Raw genomic sequence first — 5680 nt, 5'->3', positions numbered from 1 at the left:
CAATTACAACCTATTTAGGATGTCACTCTGGCCATTGGTCAAATCCTCTATTGACAGTGTAGGGTAGGAAAAACACCAGCACAAGGGATAAACATTCCTATCCAGTCCCGAAGGCGCCAGACAAGTTGCACTGTTTCAAAATCAGAATGGTGGGTTGAAGAATTCAGGATCAAGAGGGAGAGCAGGGGGCAACAGCCTTAAATAGGCTCTGCTGTGTTCTTTGCCACATCTCAGCATGTAGTGCCAGGACACATATTCTTTGTGGTCTCCTCCCATTGGAGGCTATCAAAGTCATCTCACCTGACCATGTTTCTCTGAATGTTGCTTCTTCTAAAATACAAATAGCCATCCACTGAGCACTTGGAGATATGTCTCCCCTTTGCCTCCTGTGGATTGTACTGTAATGTTTTAGATTTCAGCTCTAGGAAGTTCCTCCATCCTTCCGTCAGAATGGTTGATGGAAAGCAATCCAAAACAATGAAGAACATGCTGTTAGATATTTCAGGTTTATTTATCATGATTGCTGTGTATATATGCAATCCAATAATTATTGACTGATTTTTTTTGCATTTGATGGTGACAGGTCAGTTTTGGCTTTTGAAGATTAAGGTACGTATTTCATTTCTAGCATATAATTCATAAGCAAAGCAAAGAGAAGCTGAGGAAAAAAAATGTCTGACAAATCTTGCAGAAAAGGTCCAGTAGAGTGATTAATGACCTGCTATGGAACCGCCAGAGTGTAATATTGGACTGTGGAGCACTCCTTTCTTCTTTTGTACAGAATAGGCAAGTTTTGCAGTTGAAACATGTGGCAGTTTCTGCAGTCATCAAAAAATGTTTTGTTTTTTAAACGCTGAAGGTCAGATACCTTGTCTGGCTTAAGAGGATGCAAAAACTGTTCAGTTTGCAGAATGATGGACCGGATGCAGAGGCCCTTGAGTGATAGAAGAACATTTCCCAGTGACGTCCCTCTGGGGCAAGTCTGTCTCAAGCAGACCTGCTGACGCTAGAACTTTCAAAGGCAGCCCACTGATTTAAAAGCTGATCTTCCTACATGCTCTTATTTTTCCATCAAAGGGTCCTAAATAAACCAATAAGCAAAGAATCAATTCTTCCACCTTAAGTACATTGCAAGGACTTGGCTCCTCTGTAGAAGGGTGAAATGTAAAACACATGCTGCAAAACCAGAGCTCTTGATTAGATGAAATGGAATGCTTTGCAGTGCCCCTGTTATAACCCCTATGAAATATTGGTTTCGTCCAATGAGTGGGAAAACCCCAATGAAGGGGCTGCATTCATAATGAGCTAGATCTAGAAAGGAGCTGCAGCTGACAGAGCCAAAGGGTAGGCCCTTTTCACCTTGAATACAGGCTTTAAGGTTGCATCGAAAAATTGCAAAAATATTTGGCCCTCCAGATTGAATCATCCATGGGGCGAAAATATTTGTAAAGAACCTACTGTGGTTCCTACTGTGATTATGCTATTTTGTGTAAGGGCCATCATTTTCCTATGCCATTGTTTATAATGGGACTTGAGCATCCACAGATTTTTGTATCTGCGTGTGTCCTGGAGTCAAAGCCCAGCAAATGCAACAGGCCCACTGTACTATTGAGACAGAAGAGTCCTGCAATCAAATCCAACACTGGGACCTCATTGGATGCATGGACATTTTGGGACAGTTGAATGTGTGTAACATTTAATATATAATGTGTTGTAGACCATATATACTCATGTATAAGTTGAGGGCAGGTTTTGGGACTCATATATATATATATATATATATATATATATATATATATATATATATATATCCCATTGATAGTTGAAGGTTATTTTGCAGAGAGGTTAAAGCACCAATGCTGCCTCAAGGAGACAACCACCCCTAGCCACTGCCACCATTTCCCCTCCCAGGCATTCAGAAAAGCCAGAAGCAGTCCAACACAGATAGAGTAATGGAGGTCAGTGCTTTTTCTAGGTTATTCTGGGATGGATTAAGCTCTTGCTTTTCACTGCTTTACTCAAGAGAAAGAGAAGCTTCCTTTATTGATAGGAGGTAAGGTAGATAAGTCAACCCAGGTTTTTTTGGTTGACATTTTGACTAAAATTTCTAGATGTACAGTATATAGAGTACTTGCTATAATATATTTTGACTTAAACTGTGATTGTGTTTGCAATATTCAATTATACAAGTTACTCCCACAGAACCCAGAAAATGTTTCACCAGCTCCTTGTTATTTAATTTAGTGTGGTTTTAATAATTCATCCTGGAACTTTGAACAGCTTTCAATAAATAAATGGGAAACTTTAAGTGTTTCTTGAGATTGCTGTTCAATGCAATGTGAAGAAAAACTCCACTGTTTTCTAGCATACAATAGAAATCTACTGCATTGACCTTCCACCTCAATTAGTTCGTATCTGAACTATCCAAATGGCCTTGCAGAAATTTCAGCATCTTGAAGAAGTCTCACCCATCCTGCAATTAATAGCATTGACTTTTTTGTCAATTCTATTCGTGATCAGTTCCAAATCCCCTTTGTACATAGATCAAAGGTGATAACAAACTTATCAAGCTCCTTTTCCCAAGAGGCAGAAAAGAAATCACAAAGACCTCACACACATCAGTTAGTTCTATTTATATGGAAGCAAAGAAGTAGTTTAGGGTACAAAAAGCCATTATACATTCACAGAATTGGCATGGACTCTTTACAAGATTTATTTTGGAACCCGCTCTTCCTGCAATTGCTTCAGGCTGTACACTTATATCTGAAACAGATTTGGCACAGGGAGAACCTCTGCTTAACTTGGAGAAGCTGTAGGAGTAGCAAATGTAAAGCTAAGGATGGATTCACCACACCCACAGTAATTGTTCCACTGGCCATGCCCACATAAATGCCTGCATTTCTTTGTGGAAACAGTGCTCTTTCCTTGAATCCTCTATTCTTGCTAAGGGGATCCTTACCTAAGGGCCACATCACAAAGGCCAGGTGAAGCGTCCCGCTTTGCCTTGCATTGCAGCTAAAGGGGAAGCGGAGTGAAGCAAATCTGTCACCATGCATGCAACTCCCTCTCGGCGACACTTTCCCCATCACATGGGGGAAGTGTCACCCTCCCTTGTTGTGCGGAAAGCCTCCGGTGATATTCACCCTGGTTGGTTGATATTCACCCAAGACGAGGTGAAAGCATCTTAGGATGCTAAATTCCCCTGGTCTGATTAGGTTTTTTGACACTTCTTGTCTTGCTTGCTATAATTTATTTGGTGTGAGCCTGCCTGTGAATATTGTTTAGAAGGTATGGCTGGTTGCATTCAGTCCTCATATGGAAAAAATGCCTTGTGCTAGTTTTACCTCACTTTTTTTAGAACCTATCTTAACTTCCTGTTCATTTCCTGGCACAAGTCAAAGTGACAGCTTTAGTTTATACATCCCTTAAGAAACAGGGACATTGCTATCGAAAAGTTTGGTTTCCGCCAACTGAGTTCTGTCTTCTCACTTGGATTTCATCAAAGGCTGCAGTGTGAAGAAAATAAATGTGCATTTCCATTTTTGAAGACACACAATTAGCATATTGAGTATTAATCCAGTATATGGAGAATAGCGGGCAGAAGTAGAGGGTGGGGGAGAGGTATCCTTTTAAATACCTGGTGACTTCTAAGAGCCATTGGTCTAGCATACTGGGTATCTGCCTAACTCAGTTTCACAGTACATGCAGTCCCCAAATTACAAACAAGATAGGTTCTGTAGGTTTGGATTGGTGAGAAAACTTCCGTAGAGATCCCTTTACCCCAAGATAATTCTTTTTGTTGTTTATTCATTCAGTCACTTCCGACTCTTCATGACCTCATGGATCAACCCATGCCAGAGCTCCCTGTCAGCCATCGCCACCACCAGCTCCTTCAAGGTCAAGCCAATCACTTCAAGTATAACTCTTCCAGGAGTGAATTTCCTTTCCTAGAGGTAGATTTATCTCATTTCATTCTTAACTATGGGTTTTACAAGGAAACCCATGCTGGCACTGGTCATGTCTCTGAGGGGAAGGCATTTCAGAAGTAGGGCATAAGGTCCTCTCTTGTGTCCTCCTCATGTTGCCCCTATGTGGGAAGAGAACACACACAGAAGAGGACCTCTCTAGCTGATCCCAGTCCTCAGACAGAAGGATATGGAGAGAGCTGTTCCTTAAAGTATCAAGGTCCCAAGCCATTTAGAGTTTTGAAAATACTCGACAGTACCTTGCATTCAGAGCAAGAGCAAACAAGTGAAATGACTCACAAATATAGTACCATATTCTATTTTACTTGACATGGATTCCTGGTATTTGCAGTTTAAGAAGGGACACGGAGACATTCTCTAACAGACAACCTTAGTACCTCATCAACTAGAATTCCATACAACAGTAACATGTAATTAAAGTGAAATTATATTATTATAATTGTGTAATGTAATTGGTGTAGCCCTAAATCTGTAAAAGCAAAGTTACTGGAACTGTGGAATGGAGCACCACTGATGATGTCTTAGGCTGCAAGGATGTGTTTCCATGTTTCTTGAAGGCACAGACTGAAAAGGTCTTCTTATCACATTGGCCCACACCCATCTGACCCGCAGTGCATTTAGGATGAGTCTCCATAGAAGACTTTTGTTTTCCAGTCTTACGGCAGCATAATTGAATAATTGAATTGTTATAGGAATTGTAAAAACAAGTTCTTACCAGATCCCCTGCTCATTTAGTTTGGTTACATCAAGCATCAGGTGACGTTGAAATGGAAATATATATTTTTAATGCAGCACATATGCCCATTAGTTGTTAGTGAAAAAAGATAATCATGTACAGTATTGATAAATGGTGTACAAGAATTGGGACATGGCCAACATGCTCAAACACAGCAATAAGATAAAAGTAAAAGAAGAAAGACTGCAAAATACGTGATCTATTGTAAAGAAAAAAAATGTTTTATTAAAGTCATACCAGTAGCTTTGTTAGTCTTTAAAAAGCAGCATTTTTAAACAAAGGTTATCAAGATTGTAAGTTTGGTATGGTTGAAATATATCACAAGGTTTCTAAAATATCAGTGAGGGGCTCACAAGGCAATATGTGCATGTGTTGAAGTTGTCCAATGTCACATAAAGCCACCAGCAATGCAATGGGGAGAGGCTGGAATGAGGACTGATGGCTGCGTACACTTGGGCCAATTGTACCATTGTGAGCTAAATGATATATGGGGCATTGGTGTCAGGATGTGTGAGCCTTCTCATTGCACCCATTAAAGCAGCAACAGCTCAGAGTCCATAAGAAACTTCCTGTAGGCTACCAGTAATCTGGCTGTGTGTCTTTAGGTTAAACAAGCAAGACAAGGACCATGATAGGAATGAGAAATATCACCTGCCGGGAACAATTTCCTACTAGAACCCCCATCCCTGAGCTTTGGATTGGGGTTGCTCTATTAATTAGTTGGCTTTGCTGGGGTGTTATTCCCCCTCTCCATCCATGTGACTTGAGAGCTATTCCTTCCTATGATCTTTCTATTTCTTATCTGATCTCCTTTTTTCCTCCTCCCCTTCTCTTCATTTCAGAATGAAGGGCACATTGAAGCTTTCTTTCCCTCTGCAATGATGCCATTTTCATCTCAGTCCCCACCTCTCCCTGTTCTTTCATGCCCTGATCAGTTAAGCAGAAGGAATTAATCAGA

This window comes from Anolis carolinensis, chromosome 2, assembly GCF_035594765.1.
Source record: "Anolis carolinensis isolate JA03-04 chromosome 2, rAnoCar3.1.pri, whole genome shotgun sequence".
In the NCBI taxonomy this organism is placed as follows: Eukaryota; Metazoa; Chordata; class Lepidosauria; order Squamata; family Dactyloidae; genus Anolis; species Anolis carolinensis.
The sequence above is the reverse complement of the archived record's forward strand: the minus strand, read 5'-3'. Positions refer to the sequence as shown.